General features: G+C 45.6%; 1 long non-coding RNA gene across 1 annotated transcript; it reads left to right on the top strand.

Annotated features, from left to right (window-relative positions):
* Positions 1–6,006: 6,006 nt before the first annotated feature.
* LOC132508815 (uncharacterized) lies at positions 6,007–18,959 on the top strand. The gene is made up of 3 exons (XR_009536781.1): positions 6,007–6,265; positions 7,535–7,698; positions 17,497–18,959. It is a non-coding gene; the product is annotated as an uncharacterized LOC132508815 (long non-coding RNA).
* The last annotated feature ends 416 nt before the right edge of the window (positions 18,960–19,375 follow it).

Here is a 19,375-nt window from a genome sequence, read left to right as displayed (position 1 = left end):
GGGAATGATGGGGAGTGAGGGTGAGAGAGCCCGCTCACAGCGTCGCATCGAGTCCACACTGAGGCAATCGCGCACACTCCCTTCATCGGTGACTCCCTTCTCCCCAGGATGCCCCCCCCCCATCCAGCTAAACACAAGTATTCAAGTAAAAATTTTCGATTTTCTGTTTCCCCAAGGCAACGTTTCCACGAATGTAGACTCCAGTATATCGGTTTCCGTGAGCCCTTTCTGACTCCACCCCTTGCCTTGTCCTGCGCTGTTTCCCTTCCCCGCTCCTCCCTCCACCTACCCCCGCAGACAAGAATTCGAGACCCAGCAAAAGAAGATCTTTTTAGTGATGGTTGCTCGTTATCTGTCTGATCCGCTGGGGACGGGGCTGCTGCCCTTGAGGTTTCTGGCCCTGGAAGCCGCCGACCTGGGCGCTCTCGGTGGGGCCTGCGGAGAAGGGCTTTGTCCTCCGTTGCGGTCTTTCCCACAGGCAGCCTGGAGCCCTAATCAGCGCCTCCACCGAGGGAAGGGGTGCCCCGAGGGCTGGGCAGGATGAGCGGAGCTGCGAGGCAGAAATAGCCCCTGGAGCACCTCCCCGATTCCGCGGCCCTTCCAGGTGGCGCCTTTCACTCCGGGATTGGGAAAGGGCTCCGGGGCTGGGCCCGCGGCCCCCGAAGTCAGAGGGAGCGGGCCTGGCCCGCCTCTTGGGCAGGAGGCGGCCCGGCCGAGGCGGGAGACGCACCTGGGTCCGCGGAGCACCGGGAGGTCCCCCGGCGCCCGGCGCGGGGAGGGCGGCGCGGACCCCGCTCCCGGCCGCGCCCGCGTGCCCGACCCCGGGCCGCCGCCGAGGTTGCTATGCGTTGCTGTGAAACGCCTGTCAATAAACCCTGTTTGGACAGTGGAGCGAGAGCACAAGGGTTGTTTGCTTAGTGGTTAGAGGTTCAAAAGTCGGCATTGTCCCGCTGCAAGCGATTACAAGTTCTTCCCCTTCCCGGGGCTCGGCCCGAGAGCGCTGACGCCCGCGCGCGGCGCGCACCTGGGCGCGGAGGGGCGCTTGGCTGCTCTCGGACCTGCCAGGACCCTGCTCTGGGCGGCGAGCGGGCCGCCGGCCACCAGGCCGCGGAAAAGGCCAGGAATGAGGGCCCCCGCCGGCAAGTGAGGCCACCGCGCCTCCGACGCCAAGGCACCACCCCTGGAGCAAGCCCGGGGGAACGCGGGGACAGGGCGCGAGCGGGCGGCGCAGCCTGGAGAGGCTTAGGGAGGTCGGCGCCGGGACACCCGGGTTTATTTTTGACGACAAGACCTAGCGGCTCCGAGCGCCGCCCGCACCATGCCGGGGGTCAAGGGGCCCCAACCCCTCGGGCCTCCAGGTGCCCTGTCCCGGGTTCGGGCCGCCAGGGGGCGCGCGCGGGCGCGCGCTGCTCGCTGCCTCTGGAGGAAAGGGACACAGTTGTGACCCAGCTGAGAGGTGCAAACTCCAGGGCGTCTCCGACTCCGCTGCTCCCAGACCCACGCGGCGAGCCTTCCCCGCCACGGTCCCGGGCCTGTTGAAACTAAGTACAAACTAAGTCAGGTGCAGAAGATTCTTGGATCTGGTGAATGTTTAAGAAAAACAAATTTGGGGGAGGGGAGCTATCCACTAAGAGTCTTTTTGGGGACTTCCCTGGCCGTCCAGTGGTTAAGACCCCGCGCTTCCACTGCAGGGAGCGCGGGTTCGATCCTTGGTCTGGGAACGAAGATCCCGCACGCCGCAGGGCGCCCCCGAAAAAAAGGGGGGTCTTTTTGCACAAGACGTTCCTTTAAGAAAATTACAGAAATATGGGTACGATATTAATATAAGGAAAGAGTGTACCAGTATTGTGGAACTCATGTCAAGAAAGGGGATATATGGAGAGAAAACAGGCCTGGTCTTTTTTTTTTTTCCTGTAAACAATTCATAACTTTATCATATCCATCTAATAAAGTTAACAAGATGGACTGCTAGTGAAAGCAATGACAGTTTCAATGAGTTTCACTTCTTTCTGATACTATCTAGTAGGAGGCCTCCGACTAGAAGGCCTCCTACTAGATAGTCAAGTATCTAGTCAAGAACACTAATCTTAAATAGAAATCTAAATATATAAACAGCAGTATTCTGGCTGTTGTCATTCACAACCACCCAGGAAAAGATAAGAGAAGGCAACAAGCAGAAATAAAGAAATCTCAGCTACAGAATCTTAAGAAGAGCTTATATGTTTTTAAGAGCACTATTTGCACCTTGTTTTAGAAATAGGCTGCTGTTTGTTAGTTTAAGGGCCTTGGGGAGATCACAACCTCGCAGCCACAACGTCCTCATTTGTAATACGACGATCAAATGAGGTAATGTAAGCAAATGCAAGTTACAGTGTACACTTATGATGAGACCCCAATAATGACATGAACTCCTCCTCCTTTTAACGATGAATCATCGTCTCTGAAGGGCTCAAGCGTGCTTAAAGTGAATTTTTGAACGAGGATAATTTCTCAAATCATTAGAGAATAACTCCTTCCAGAAGTTTTTCTAATGTATTCAGCTCTGCTTACTTTGTCAGAATAGCCTCAAGTCTGTTGTCTTCTGATTTCCAGTGCCTAGGTGTCTGCACAGAATCTCAAGTGGCAAAGCACTAACATTCCAGAGGAGAAGATGAGTTACTGCTCTGCATAGCTTACCTGCCCTTTTATCTCCCAGGAGAGATACTGTATCCCCAAACACTTCCAGGTGTATTTAGGAGACTCAGATTAGTTGAGGTTGTAGTTGGGAACCTCATTATCAGTCAGGATCCTTTAACCCAAAGGAGGCAGAGAGGCAGAAACTCTACCTAGATGGTATGATGAGTTTCTTTATTTTGAAACAATTTCCATTTCAACACCTCAATTCCGTACTCTTCCGGGAGCCGCCCCAAAAAGCTGCTGCGGATTGAATTCTTCAAGCCTGATTCTTCCCTCGAAGTCATTTTACGGCAAGCATTTTCTTCTAGCCCCCATAATTCTTCCCTTACATTAAAACTATAGCAGCAGATCTTGTGTTAAATTAGTTTTGCTTTGGAGGATAAGGAAAACATACCTAAATAACGTAGGTTACCTGGGAATATTTTAAATTAACTTTTAAAGTATATTCTTAAATCCCATTTAGACTATACGATCTTCCAACCCCTATAATTCTCACATTTAGTCTTTTTTTTTCTTTCTCTTTTTGCCTCGTCCTCTTCTTCAAGAGATGACTATGATTTTAGGAAACCAAGCAGGTTTTATTGATAACTGGGACAAGCCCCGTGATACTGGGTCAGAACAATCACTAAATATTTTCTTTACTTAGCTACAAACCAGAGGGAATATATACTTCTTATATCATTCATTTCTTGAAGGTTATGAAAATAGATCTAGGAAAACCCCCTCAAATTCCAAATAAGGAAAGTAGAATCTGTCAGTTCCAGAGATTATAGCAACATTTACCTTGACATTCTTCTTGGAGGTATCGGTTTAGAGAAGCTGGGGGCAAGTGTGTAGGTGACCTTTTGGGTCTGTGTCTCTAGTACCCAAACATTTGTTTTAACAACAGCTTTTTCAAATTGGAATTTGTCACTAACCTCAGTTTATATGGATAATATCAACTAAGTTGCCAGAGGCCCAGAGTTAATGACCAGTTTGTTCTTTCTCCGGGATCTTAGTGATTCTGTGCTAGAGATCTAATCCATAAACCATAACACAACCAGTTTTGATCTATGAAGAAGAGTTCCCTGGGATTCAGTGATGACCAAACTGTCCCTTTACACACACACACACACACACACACACACACACACGTGCTTAAAAAAATAATATATTCAGGTCATGTATTGGGTCTATGCCTCAAATAATTTTATTGGTAAGTAGGAACCTAGGCATTTCATGGCCCCCCACCCTTTTTTTCACAATCAGTGTCAGCACATCTTTTTTTTTTTCATTTCATGTCTTTTAATATTTGTGTTTTAATTTCTAGGAAAGAAATTATTTTCTAATTGTTCATTTGTTATCTCAGAACTTTCAGGACAGTCTGCTCTCATAACACTTTGTATCTGCAGTATGACAATAATAGGTTTTATACAAGTGGTAGTTGATAAATTCCTCTCCAACCTCAGGAAAGCAAATAATGAAAAACAAAGTAGGAGCTAAAGTCACTGTAGTATAAGCATACAATGGCTTGTTGGGTGGCACTTAAATAATTTTAACTCACTGACATTTAGTAGAATCAGTGACAAAGATTAAGTACCTAAACCACAGATTAGGAGCTGTTAAAAATGGTGTCGCCAGGCTCTGTCTTTTATTCATGAAAGCCACAGTATATGTTCTTTCACTTTGTGTATCTAATATATTAAAAACAACCACAACAAAACTCAATGGATCTAGATTCTATTTTCAGTCCTCCCTCCGTTTTCTAGGCACACCTATGTTAGGGTGTATGTGCATTGCCAGAAGCAAACAGAAGAAAGACATACTTGAGCGAGAACCAGGGACCACTGTTCAATAAATAGCAATATAGAAGCATGCAGGAAGGACAAAAAGAGAGACTGCTCGTAAGGAATCCACACATATTAAAAAAAAATAATGTTCCCCCTCAAATCACTTCATTGAAATAATGCAAATTTCAGAAATCCAAATTCCTCTAGTTATTTTCATGTGTTCCTGTTATAATTTTCATCCTGTGTATGAATTTCATATAACCAACTTTATACTTTTAGACATCTGTTAGTGATATATTGTTAAACACAACAGACCCTGATTCAGAGTGACAGGTCTTGGTCATGATCTTCAGCCCACAGAAAACCAACAAGCAACATTTCTTCCTCATTTCTAGGGTTAGAGTCTTGAAATGCACCTACAGTGTTATGATAGCTGCTCTTGGGTGGACACGTGGCCAGGACGGAGAACCACAAGGCCAAATGACCACACAATCGGGCCGTCGCAAGCTGTTCAGGGAGCAGATTTTTAGATGGGCTTGGATTGCTGCACAAAGCTGGGCGCTACGTTCGCAAGTGTAAAGCCAGACAAAACAGACAGGCAGCAAAGCTGCTCCCTTGGCGGGAACTTTTAGTTTGCCGCCACCTCACACCTCTATCTCGGAGAAACTACTGCCTGGATTCGAGTCTCTGAATGTTTTAGACAGAAAAAATGAAAGCATGCTTTGCTCATGTCCAGACAGGCCGGTCGTCTACAACAGGGCTGGGGGGAGGGCAGCAGGCCTGGTATCGAGGCGTCTGTGCGCGGCCCCAGCCTGCAGCGAAGATGCCGCTCAGGTGGCAGCGGCCTCGCCCCTCCCCCTGCGGCCTGGCCCACGGATCAAAGGACCGGACTCTCGCCACGGCCCTCAGGACCCACCGCCCAAGCGCCACGAGCCGCAGGAGCGCGCCGCGGGCGCCGGGGCGCAGGGGTCGCGTAGCTCCCGGCCTCGGACGCCGCGCCGGCTCCTCGCCCGACGGGGAAAGGCCGCGCTCGTCTCCGGGCGGCCTGGCGCCTCCCGAGGTGGAAGCGCAGCGAAGGCCCCGTGGCAGCCGCGCCAACCTGGCGGGAAGCCCGGGGGGGCCGCCGCCGTCTGCGCCCCGGAAGTCGCGCCTCGAGATCCCGGGCACGTTCCTTTTCCTCTTCGGAGCAGCTTGGTTTCCACAGCTGCTTTTGTCATCACGGTTAAACGTACTCCGAGTTTTTCAACGGCGTGCCCCGCTATGGGCGGCGGAGGTGCCGGGAACCGGGCCCCGGTGAGGAGCGCGGCGGCGGCTTCCACGTCGGGCTTGAGCGCCGCGGGCGGTGGCGGCGGCGGCCGCCGGGCGGGAGGGAGGGACTTGACTTTGAAGGGGAGGCGGGAGGTCGGCGCGCTCAGCCCCACTCCCTGCCGCCCCTCCCGCGGCCGAGCTTGCGCGAGGTGCCCGGCAGGCGGCGCTGCTGCTCCGGCGGAGCGGCCGGGTCCCCGACTGTCCGAGGACGGGAGAGCCGGAACCAGGGGGCGGGGGGCGGGGAGCGGCAGGGGCAACCGGCGGAGGCGCCGCAGGAGCGGCCCCAGGGAGAGCCTGCGGCCCTCGGCTGCTTCTCCCTCTTCCCCGCCGAGGGCGCAGGGCCGCGGTCCACGGCAGCAGGTGTCGCCTGGCCCAGCGGGTGCGAACAAGCCCACCCCTTTGCGCCTCTCCCGGCCGCGCCCTGGCACTTTCGACCTCAGCCTCCTCCCTCCATCGCCATCAGGCGCGGCCTAACCTGCGGAGAGGCCACGTCCCCCGGAGCCGGGGGCCCGGTGGGTGCCCACCGCCCTCGCACCTCGTGTCGCCGACAGACGTCTCCCTGGCCTGCCCCTCACCAGACTCCAGATGTCGTCCAGCTGAAACGATTAGTGGCGGTTTGAGGGCTGATCCCCAACCTGGGCCCAATTTGCGGGTGGGGGAGGGGAGAGGGCGGAATCACTCTTAATCTCGACTCACGGCTAAATAATTTACTCAAGGTTTTCTCTTCCTGCCAATTCCCTTCCCTGCACCCCTGCCCTTGGCTTCCTGCTTTGTGAAGCCCCAGGGAGAGAAGGGCCAAGTCTTAATAAAAGTTAATATTAATAGTGGTGGAGGCGCCGGCAGGTGCTTCTCCACACCTCATCTCCCCCTCTCGCCCCGCCCTCCTCCTCCAAGCCCGGCCCCCTCCTCTGGGGTTCCTTTGAATATTGGAGATGGGCCTTGCGCTTGGGGGGACCATTTCGGAAATAAGGGCGCTGGAGTGAGAAGCCTCGGTCCACGTGTTCTGTAAACCACATCCTCCTGCAGTTGCCGTGAGCGCGGAAGGTGGCAAAGGTCGGGCGTGCACACGGTGCGCGGGTGCCGCTGCAGAGCACGGGGTCAGATAAGCGCGCAGGGGGAGTTGGCAGGTTGGACAGGAAAGATACCCGCAGGAAGGGGACGGGCTGAGCAAACTCGCGGGAGGCGGGGGTTGTGTTGGGGGGAGGGGCACAAAAATCAAAAAAGCAACAAACCAATACAGTAAAAAGAATACCTAGTAACGCCAAGGACCTGTTGCCAAGGACCTGTTTTCCTAACGCGGGGGCAAAGGACTCAAAGAGGTTGTCCTTCCCATAGCAAAGCCTGGTCTGGTTTAAGTTTTTATGAACGCACGTTGAGGCCTTCCACGGAACAATTCCTTCCAACAAGTTTGAACAATGCAGAGGGGTGGAAAAAGTTAAAATTTGCCCCTTCTTTCAATCCCATCCCTCTGGGGTACCAGTGTTAACACCCCGGTCCATATCATCCCAAGAATTTTTTGTGCTTAGGCAAACGTGTATCACTTATCTTGTTCTTCCTTTTGTCTCTCCTTAAAAAAGAATGAAGTCATACTTTTCGTTGTGACTTGCTTTTATCAGTTAATAATATATCATGGCCATTTCCCCAGGTCATTATATATAAATCCAACTGACTTTTTTTTAAATCCAACTGACTTATTAACGGCCACTGCATTTTATAAATTTGGGTATACCAGATTTTATTCGTTTACTCAACAATTTCTTTGAATGTTTATTATGTTCTAGGTGCTGGGAAAACAGCATTAAGATCACAGATAAAAATCCTTGTTCTTGGGAAGCTTACATTTTAGTGGGTAGAAACTGAAAAGACGCATTTATTCAACTGCTTTTCTACTACTGATGGATTTTCACGTTGCTGTCAGCATTTTGCTATCATAAGTGGTCCAAAGGTAAGCATCGTTTTACATATATCCTTTTGTATCTTATTTTATTTTATTTTATTTTTGCGGTACGAGGGCCTTTCACTGTTGTGGCCTCTCCCGTTGCGGAGCACAGGCTCCGGATGCGCAGGCTCAGCGGCCATGGCTCACGGGCCTAGCCGCTCCGTGGCATGTGGGATCTTCCCGGACTGGGGCACGAACCCGTGTCCCCTGCCTGGGCAGGCGGACTCTCAACCACTGCGCCACCAGGGAAGCCCCTCTTTGTATTTGTAAAGGATAGATAACTCAAATAGGAAATCCTAGGTCAAAGAAAATGCTCAATTTAAAACTTTTTTTTCGCCTTTAAACTGTAATAAATATAGTCATTGCTTTCCAAAAAGGTTTAACAATTAACAGTACCACACAGGTGCCTATAATGAGTTCCCCTTTCTCCATGGCCTCTTTGCACTAGAGGTTATTGCTTAAATTTTTGTTAATTTGATGGACAGAAAATGGTAACTAACTTAATTTTATGTTCCATGATGTACTAAGCAGGTTGAGCATATTTTCATATTTTTTGGCATTTGCATTTTTTGTGAGCTGCTTGAGTCTATTATTTTCTAGTAAACAGAAGGAAAGGAACCAGAGGGTTTACACATCCCAGGCCTTGTGTTTCATTCTTTAACTTATTTAATCTTTGCAAAAACCAATATCTAACCCTATGAGATAGATTATGACCCATGCCTTTCTGATGTCGAACACCATGCTATTTCAACCGTGGTTGTGTCTGCTCTCTGAATGTCGTAGACTTTCTAAGTATAAAGGCAAAGTAAGAATTATAAGGAGAATAGTAGAGAGCTATCAGAACCGTCATCTTCAAAATTGAAAAGCAAATTAAAAATGACAAAAAGCCTTTGCTACCAAAATGTCAGAGGATTATTTTCCTTAATATATAAAAAAATTCAATGCAAAATGACAGGACAAATACCAGACTTCTAATGAAATATCATCAAATAACATAACACTTTTAAAAATCCAATACTCAATCTGGTGACGGTTTGATAGCTTTTAAAAATCCAATACTCAATCTGGTGACAGATGATAAACAGGCACCTCCTATACTGATGAAACTGTAAATTAATATATTTTTGAATGGCAATTTGGCAATATTTTAGAAGTCTTAAAATATACTCATTAAGTTTAGTAATTTCACATCTAGAACTAATCTAAGGAAATAATCAGAAGTAGGGAGTTGGAAATAAGTCTCTGATATTAATATTTTGGGTAACTAAGTTATGGTATACCCATTCAGTAGAATATTACATAACCATTAAAGCTGCTATTTTCAGAGTGTTTGATGATCTGACGAATACTTATTCCTTTTGTCTTGTAAAGAATATATACAGTATGACGCAAAAGAATATACATGTACAGCATGATCTTTTGCATCTAGGTATCTATGTATTTATGTATCTAGGCTGAAAAATGGCCCTCTGAAAGACATCTATAGCCTAATCCCTGGAAGCTGTGACTGTTACCTTGCATGGCAGAAAAACCAAACAAGCCAAAAAAAGGGACATAAAAATCAAAACCAAACCAAAACACCAAAAAACAAAAAAGCAACAATCCCACCCCAAACTGTTGTTACAGATATGATTAAATTAAGGATCTTGAAATGGAGAGATTACCCTGGATTATTCATGTAGACCCTAAATGCTACCACAAGTGTCTTTATAAGAGAGAGGCAGAGGTAGATTTCACACACACACACGCACACGCACACACACACACACACACACACACACATACACACACACACACACACGAAAGTGATACGAAGGAGCAGTGAGAGATTTGATGTTGGCTGGAGTGATGCAGCCACAAGCCAAGAAGTGCCGGCAGCCACCAGAAGCTGGAAGAAGCAAGGATGAGATATTCTCCCACAGTCTCCAGTGTGGCTCTGCTCACATCCTGATTTCAGCCCAGTTTTGGACTCTGGCCTGAAAACTGTGAGAGAACGAATTTATTGTTTTAAGCCAGCAAATTTGTGATAATTGGTGACAGCGCCCACAGGAAACTAATATGGTGGTGTTTCTATTGCTGTATAACAGCTCCACTCTCAGTGTCATACAACAAGCACGTCATTATGTCCATGGATGCTGTGGGTCAGGAGCCTGGACAGGGTACAAGAAGAATGACTTGTGTCCACTCCACAATGTCTGGACCCTCAGGAAGACTTGAGTGGCCAGGACAGAAATCATCTAGAGGTTTCTTTAGTTTTAATTTTAAAATTTTATTTCATTTAAAAATTTTATTTATTTTTTTGGCTGCACCTCACAGCTTGTGGGATCTTAGTTCCCCGACCAGAGATTGAACCTGGGCCACTGCAGTGAAAGCGCCAAGCCCTAGCCACTGACTGCCGGGGAGTTCCCTAGAGGTTTTTTAATTCACGTATCTGGTGCCTAGGCTGAAAGGAGCCCAAAGCTGGGATCATTGTGGCTTGTTAACCAGAGCTCCCCTTCGGTGTGGCTCGAGCCTGCTCCCAGCTTGGAGGCCTCAGGGTGGTCAGACTTTTACGTTGTGGTTCAGAGCTCCACAGATTTGTGTTCCCAGTGAGCAGGCGGGCAGCTCTATGGCCTATTGTGGTCAGCCTTCAGAAGTCACAGTGTCATTTTTACCACCACTTTTAATCTATTGATTGAAGCATTTACAAACCCTCTCAGATTCAAGAGGAAGGGAATAAATCCACCTCTCCATGGGAGGAATGTCAAAGAATTTGCAGCCATATTTTAAAACTGCCACAGTTAGTTCCATGCCCACAAATTATTTACATTCTCCATGTCCAAGTTCTCTCCTCCTAAAGTTTTATGTTACTTACTAAGGCATTGGGCTTGGGCTTAGGTGACAGGGTCTCCTAATGTAAATCAGGTCCAGGTGGATGTTAGGCACCTTGACTTAAGCTCTCTGGGTATGGTTCTGCTTGGTCTGTAAACTGATGAATTAAAGAGACAAGTTTTCTGCCACTCCTCCCCCAAATAAACCCAACATACAACAGTAGGACGAGTATAGGATGACTGCTAAGATACTCCTGTTCCAAAGCGGAGAAAACAGAAATGCATAGCAGTCATTGGTTTATATTAATTTTGAAATCCATCCCAGTATGTGATGTTCGCTTATTGATTAGGACTCTGTCCTGCCTCCTGGGAGTGACTGTCTGGGACTTTCCCCCCTGTCCTGTGGGTCTCTTTCTCCTCTCTCCTGTGGGTCTTTGTTCCCATTCTCTGAATCATCCTCCCTTTCCCCATAAAAAGTAGCCAATGATTGTAAATTTTTTCAGTCTGCCTTCTGCCTAAGTTTGGGCAGCCAGAGACCTCATTTCATTTTTTTGTTTGTTTTGTTTTTTAAAATATTTATTTATTTACTTATTCGTTTATTTATTTGGCTGTGCCGAGTCTTAGTTGCGGCATGCGGGATCCTCGTTACTGCGTGTGGGACCTTCGTTGTGGCATGCAGGATCTTTTAGTTGTGGCATGTGGGATCTTCAGTTGCAGCATGCAAAATCTTCAGTTGCAGCATGCGAACTCTTAGTTGCAGCACGCATGTGGGATCTAGTTCCCTGACCAAGGATCAAACCCAGGCCCCCTGCATTGGGAGTGCAGAGTCAGCCACTGGACTACAAGGGAAGTCCCTCATTTCATTTTGTACCACCTCTGTTCCTCTCTATTCAAGCTGATATAATTCCCTCAAAATCTCTGTGGATTTCTCATATCGCCATTTATAAAAAATTTGCTCCTTTAGATAAAGTCACCCACTGAGATTCCTCGTCTACCCTGAGCCCCACGTGGCTGTCGTGTAGCAATGCCTTTAGAGCTTTAGAAGCCCTACTGTTTAACAGAGGTTGCTTGTAAGGTTTTCCCTGCAATTCTTAGAAGGCAGAAGAGGTCCAGAATGTGCCGTCTCACATGTGCCACTTTGGCCTGGGCCGTAGGCAGCTGAGAGTCAGCAGATCCAGGGAGAGTTCTCTGTCCTTCCCTCTCCTGCCTAAAAGTAGGGCATAAAACTCCCTTTGTGAAGGTATCCTCCCTCTCCTGTACCGGGAAGTGGAGAGCAACTTCTGTCACTGGAGGTGGAGAGTCAGCACAACGATGAGCCTGCACAGACACACCTTTTACTAAAGTGACCGTCATCGGCCTTTCGTTTTCCTCATATATTTCCTAGCCGCTTCCCACATGTATCATTTCTCGAAGCCCAAACCTCCTTTCCTTTGTTAAAATGGTATACAAGGCCTTGAGTCTAGTTACTTCTTTGAGTTTCACTTCCTTTCTGTGAACTCCCATGCAGGTAAAATATTAATAAAATGTGTGTTCTTTTTCTCCTGTTCACCTGTCTCTTGTCAGTTAAATTGGAAGGCTCCCAGGTACTGAGCCTAAGAGGAAAAAAATTTTCCATCCTGACAAGGCCTTTTGTCTAGTTGAGTTTATGAAGCAGCACCTCTACCTTTCTTAAGTGCTAACAAAGGGCTTTAAAGTCACGCCCTTGGCTTCATTTTTATTCTGAAAACACTTTTCTTTTTTTTTTTTTCTTTTTACTGTGTCCTGGATTTGATCTTTGCTCAGAGAATCCTTTGCAGGCTAAGTTCCAGCTGAGCCCTCTACATTTCCTCTTAATCCTCACTAATAACTGAACGGTGTATTCTTTTCACCCTTTCACATCCTCTGTAGGCAGCTAGAGCAAGTTGATGGCCCCTTTAATATCCCATCCAGAAATCTCCCCAGCCAGATTACTGAGTTTATTAAGTACCTTTCCTATTTTCCCTGGTATCCCAGGTGACAGCGTTGCCAAACGTTCTGCCAGTACCTAGCATGTATCTCCTTTCCTTCAGCATCCAATAACATTTTCCTCACTTTGTTCAAACCCTCACCATCAGCTTTCCCAATGCCTGCCTGACTTCTCCCTGCCAGCCAGTCCCCAAACAAACACCACATTTTAGGCATTTTGATGGCAACAGCCCATTTCCAGGCACCAAATTCTGTCCTGTCATCTATTACTGTGTAGCAAACCACCTCAAACAACAGCTATTTCAATATGTTCATGGATTCTCTGGGGCGCAGGAGCTGTCTTTTCTCCACTGTCCGGAGCCTCAACTGGGCAGTCCTGAATGGCTGGGGGCTTCTTCATTTACGTATCTGACCCCTCATTTGACATGACTCAGCTGGAGCTGTTAACTGGAACCTCTGCATGTGGCTCGGGCCTCCTCACAGCTTGACAGCCTCAAGGTCATCAAACATCTTACGTGCTGGCTTCGGCCTCCAAGAGCATGTGTTCCCAGCAAGCAGTGAGGAGGCCACATGGCCTGTCATGACCCAACCACATGGAGTTACTTCCTCCACATTATATTGGTCGAAGCAGCCACAAGCCCATCCGGATTCAAGGAGGGAGGACATCTATTCCACTTCTTGATGGGAAGACTGTGAAAATGTGGTCATGCTTTAGAATAGCCACATGCACACACCTGTGTTTATATATATATGTGCACAGACTGCAGACTGAAAGGAATCATAACAAACTATGAGTGATTAAGACCACTGCTGTGGTGTTAGGAGCAATTTTGGTTTTGTTTTTTCCTTTTTCTTAGACTCTTCTGTATTTTTCAGATTTTCTATAATTATATTTATTTTGTGATAAGCAATTATTTTGTTTTACTATTTTATTTTAACAAATTTCAAGAACATTAAAAAGAAACATAGTATAAGGAACTCCCATCACCCAGTTTTAATAACGATCAACTCATAGCCAATTTTGCTTTGTTCACATCTCCCCAATATTCTGAAGAAAATGCAAAATATATAAATGCATCTCTAAATTTTTAGAATATATCTTTAAAAAATATCATACCTTAAAAATAGCACTTCTGCACAGCAAAGGAATCCATCAGCAAGATGAAAAGGCAACCTACTGAGTGGGAGGAAAGATTTGTAAACCATATATCTGGTAAGGGGTTAATATCCAAAAAATGTAATATACAACTCAATAGCAAGAAAACCCCATACAATCTGATTTTAAAAATTAGGCAAAGGATCTGAATACATATTTTTCCAGAGAAGACAGGCAGATGGCCAACAGGTACAAGAAAAGATGCTCTACATCATTAATCGTTAAGGAAGCCCAAACCACAATGAGATAATCACCTCACACCTGTCAGAATGGCTGTTATCAAGAAGACAAGAAATAACAAGTGTTGGTGAGGGTGTGGAGAAATGGGAACCCCCGTACACTGTTGGTGGGAATGTAAATTGGTGCAGCCACTATGGAAAAGAGTATGGAGGTTCCTCAAAAAATTAAAAATAGAACTACCACATGATCCAGCAATTCCACTTCTGGGTATTTAGCCAAAGAAATCAAAAACACTACCTTGAAAAGATACATGCACCCCCATGCTCACTGCAGCATTATTTACAATTTCCAAGATATAGGAGCAACCTAAGAGTCCATCAATGGATGAATGAATAAAGAAAATATGGTATATATGTAATGGAATATTATTTAGCCATGAAAAGAATTAAATATTGCCATTTGTGACAACATGGCTGGACCTTGAGGCATTATGCTAAGTGAAAAGGTCAGACAGAAAAAGACAAATACTGCATGATCTCTCTACATGTGGAATCAAAAATTAAAAAGAACAAAAAACCAAACAGAGCTCACGGGTACAGAGAGCAGATTGGTGGTTGCCTGAAGTGGGGGTGGGGTGACAAAATGGGTGAAAGGAGTCAAAAGATACAAATTTCCAGCTGTAAACTGAATGTCATGGGGATGTAATGTACAGCGTGGTGATTACAGTCAATAACACTGCATATCTGAAAGTAGCTGGGAGAGTGGATCCTGAAAGATCTCATTACAAGAAAAACATTTTTTATAACTGCGTACGGTGATGGGTGTTAATTCGACTTATTGTGGTGATCATTTCGCAATATATACAAACATTGAATTATCGTGTTGTACACCTGAAGCTGATACAATGTTATTTCAATTATACCTCAATTTTAAAAACAGCAGTTCTTCTTTAATATCATCGAATATCTAGTCTGGGGCTTCCCTGGTGGCACAGTGGTTAAGGATCCACCTGCCAATGCCGGGCACATGGGCGCGAGCCCTGGTCCGGAAACATCCCACGTGCCGCGGAGCAGCTAAGCCCGTGCGCCACAACTACTGAGCCTGTGCTCTAGAGCCCGCGAGCCACAACTACTGAAGCCCACGCGCTTAGAGCCCATGCTCCGCAACAAGAGAAGCCACCCCAATGAGAAGCCCGCGCACCACAACGAAGAGTAGCCCCCGCTTGCTGCAACTAGAGAAAGCCTGGGCACAGCAATTAAGACCCAATTCAGCCAAAAATAAATAAATACATTTATTTTAAAAAATTATCTAGTCTGTGTTCAAAGTTACAATTGTCTCATAAATAACACAAATGTCCTGTAAATGTTTTTATTTTATAGTTTTGCTTTTTAAAAATGAGGTACAACAAAAAGGTTCGCAAATTATGATCCATTGCTATATCTCTTACGGCTTCATTAATCTATAGTAGAGATTAACTCTTCAGTCTCTTGGGTTTTTTTAATCTTACAATTTAGTTGTTGGAAAAAAACAGGTTTAGGGGACTTCCCTGGTGGTGCAGTGGTTAAGACTCTGTGCTCCCAATGCAGAGAGCCCAGGTTCCATCCCTGGTCAGGCTTCTTAGTTGCATGCCGCAACTAAGAAGCCTGCGTGTCACAACTAAAACCTGGCTCAACCAAATAAAAACAAATAAATAAATATTAAAAAAAAAAAGAAAACAGGTTTATTTGTCCCATGGAGAAATCTGTATTCTGGTTTGTTGATTATATCATCACAGTATATACTCATATTCATAAATATATAAATATCTTCTCCCTTTCTGAGATAAACGATAAATGGATGTATACTATACACACGAAGAGTTATTTTGAAAACATGGTTGTAACTGTGGCTGAAAGGAGGAATCCAAAGAGGTCTCCTGAAATTTCGCCAGAAATTGTATTAAAGAGGATCAGAGCATAAAAGTGGTAAATTAAATGAAAAGTATAAAGAAATCCATGGAGGATGCTGGCATCAGGGGAGGGAAAAGAAAAAAGGAATCAAATGCATTGGGAAATTATATTCTAACAATGAAAAACCAGTAAGAGGCATAAAGGACAGGATGGGAAGAAGGGAGATGCTAGTTGCACTGAATTCATTGATGCATTCATTCCTTCAATGAGTCATTCCCTATTTACTGAGCACCTGTCCAGCACAGGGCTATATTTTATGTTTTGTAGCACTCATAAAACTATTAGAGGAAAGTCAAAATGGAAAAAGGAAGTATGTGGAAAAGAGACATGGAAACTCTTTATATAGTTTCCTGGATGTTTGTTTGGCTTAGCATGTCCCAGAATTAGTTCAGAAGCAGTGGGATGCAGTCGGCTTTCTCAGATGATGGACCTTTGTCAGGGTTGATATGAGAGGTGTGACATCCATGCCTGGCAACCCTCAGGGGCAGAGCCTTCAGTTTTAGGACTTGAAAACTGACATTTGCAATGAACAAATTTAAGAAATTTTTGCAAACTTTATTAATTTATTTAAAAAATATATCTATTTTTTTCCACCCAAATGTGACACAGTTATTGTGAAAAATACAAACCATCAGAAACATAAATTATTAAAAGTGAAGACACCCAAACCACTAGTGTCTACTAAATTTTTCTAGATTCATATTATTCTTTTTCTCTACTTGCAAACATTTATAAGTTTCTGAACTTCTTGACACAGAATAATTTCTTCTTTGGAAACTAGCTAATGACAGCTAACATTTATTGAAAGAGCTAAATAATTTGCCTCAGGTCACACAGCCAGTAAATGGTGGACCAAGGATTCAAACCCAGACAGTGCAGCTTTTAGAACACATGCCATGAGGGCTTTCTAGGGAAGTGATCTCCAATAGAAAGAGAATCCAAATCTCATATGCAATGTAAAATTTTTAGTAGCCATATTAAAAAGAAGTAAAAAGAAACAGCTGGAATTGATGTTAACATATTTTGTTTAACTCAATATATCCAAATGACTATCATTTTAACATGCAAACAAGATGAAAATTATTAATGAGATATTTAACACTGTTTCACACGAACTCTAAATTTAATGTGCGTTTTGCACCTCCAGCACATATCAGTTTGGATGAGCCAGATTTCAACTGCTCAGCAGCCATGTGCAGCCAGTGGCTACTCTACTGGACAATGCGGGCTACGGAGTTTGAGTTGTTCATTCACAGGTGTTGCCTGTGGGCCCTCTATGTGTCATGCATCATGCTTGGTGCGTGGGAATCAGTGGTGAACGAAACACAGGGCTCACACTCTAGGGGAGGAAGCAGAGGAAAAGCAGTGAATAAATCAAGAAGTACACACCACAGGGAAGTCATGTGATTGCGATCATTGCTATGGAAAAAAGAGAAAGAGAGAGAGGGAGGGGGAGAGAGAGAGAGGAAGGAAGGAAGCAAGGAAGGGAAAAGGAAGGAAGGAAGGAAGAACGGAGGAAGGGAGGGAGGAAGAGACATGTAACGAGTTACTAGGGGGCCTACTTTAGCTAGGGTGGCCAGGAGAGATGTTTTTGCAGAGGTGACATTGGAATAGAGACCTCGGTGACAAAAGGAGCAATAACGATGACAACAATAAAAGGCCAGTTCTTGGGGAAGGTGCTGCTCTGAGTGCTTTCCATACACTAACTCACTGTAGCTTCACAAAAACGGATTAGGCTGGGTCTATCATTCTCCCCATTTTCCAGATGAGGAGACCGAAGTGCAAGAGGTGAAGTAAATGGCCCAAGTTTACACAGCAGCTGGGAAGGAGCCACTGAAGCAGACCTAAGGAAGAAGAGCTGTCCGGGCAGAAGAATTCACATGAAGCCTCAGGGGGACAGTAGCAGGCCGACCAATGGCCCCAGACATCGCCAGGTCCTAATTCTGGAACCTGTGGATGTTGCCCTGCAGGGCGAAGGGACTTTGCAGATGGGGAAGTTCATCCTGGCTCATCCGGTGGGCCCAGTGTCATCACGAGAGTGCTTATACGTGGGGGGAAGAGGGAGATCGGGCATCACATACGTGATCCCTGTGGAAGCAGAGGTTGCTGTGATGGGTGGAAGGGCAGGAACCAAGGAGTGCAGTCCCTGCCGACAGTTTAGACTTCGACCTTAGAAGCGTAAGACGATAAACTTGTGTCGTTCAAAGCCACTAAGTTTGTAGTAATTTGACGGCAGCGATAGGAGCCACCCGTGCGTCTTTTCTCTGTGCTCTTTCTGGCCTCCAGTTCTTCCTGGCTCTTCTCTCTGCAGAGAACTCCCTCCCTTGGTCCCCTCTCTCCAGCTCGCCTCCTTCAAACTCTGCTAAGATTCCCCGGAATCCCCCAGGCTTGGTGTCCCCTTCCTCTGTACTCCTTGAACACTTCGCGTCAATCTGGGTTCAAGCACTAATACTATACTGTACTATACTGTACTATAATGTGCCCTTTCACTAGTCTGATTCTTGCTTTTGATTTGATGTTGGATTTCTTGAGAGTAGGGATCCTATATTTTGCCTTTTTCTATCCCCAGTAATTGGCGCAGGGTCTGGTAAAACTGTAAGCAGTTCATCCAAGTTTATGGAATAAAAAACAACAATTAAACAGAAAACTGCAATAGGGAATCACACCATACAAAGTCCCATAATAAATGCGATTCGCTCCACAGTCCTGGGATTCTCCGGCCAGGGTCTAACAGGCACAAAAGAGTGGGACTGTGTCTTCCTGTCCCCACACCCTCACTCCCCCTGAGCCGTCCCCTTCCCTCCCCAGGCAGTCTGACCTTGACCTGTCTGAGGCATCCTAAGTCCCACAGCTTCCCCAGTGCTGTGCACTCTGACCCCGGCCTATACTGGTTGTTGAGGCTAAGAGCTCAGCCAATGATGAATGAGGTGGAGAAGTGTTTAGGGCTTCTGAGGGCTGCCCCAGCTGTAACTTGATACATCTGTTGCGCTTTCTGTAGGAAAAGCAACAATTTAGTCAATGTTCTTTTAAATCATGCCCATTTCTTCTAGACATAAAGTAAGGTTCAAATAAGAAAAAGATTTAAAAATCATCTGTAATCTCTCTACCCACAGTTAATCATTAATAACATTACTTAAAAATAGTATTAATGTCAGAATGAGTACATTGCTAATTAATATATAGAATGAAGAACATAAAGTGAAACGTAAAAGAATACCCAGTTCCACTCCCCAGAGTTAACTACTATGAATATTTGGTTATACATTTGTCTATCCTTAAAAAAAAAAAAACTATAAAACAACTCAAAAAAAACCAGCAACAGTATTGTAAACAAATAATAAAAATTCCACAAAACCTACTAAGATGAATTCCATTTCTTTTAAAAAAAATCTTAGTCTTGTTTTTACAAATGGCTAAACTACTCTAGTGGCCGATGTGCTTGTAATTGTACAGGAGCTGTATGGTCTCTCAAACCCTCTCAGATACTCAGTGTACAGGATTGAGGGGTACTCTCGCAATATGTGTTTGGTCACCCATTGAATACTTGCATTTTATAAATGGTGAAAAGAGCACAGCTGAAAACGAGCTCTTAACCTGCCTTTACTAGTTACTGGCTGAACTAAGTAAAGAAACCTGGAGTCTTG

The sequence above is a fragment of the Lagenorhynchus albirostris genome, chromosome 18 (genome assembly GCF_949774975.1).
Source record: "Lagenorhynchus albirostris chromosome 18, mLagAlb1.1, whole genome shotgun sequence".
NCBI classification, from domain to species: domain Eukaryota; kingdom Metazoa; phylum Chordata; class Mammalia; order Artiodactyla; family Delphinidae; genus Lagenorhynchus; species Lagenorhynchus albirostris.
This window is presented reverse-complemented; position numbering and strand designations above follow the sequence as displayed.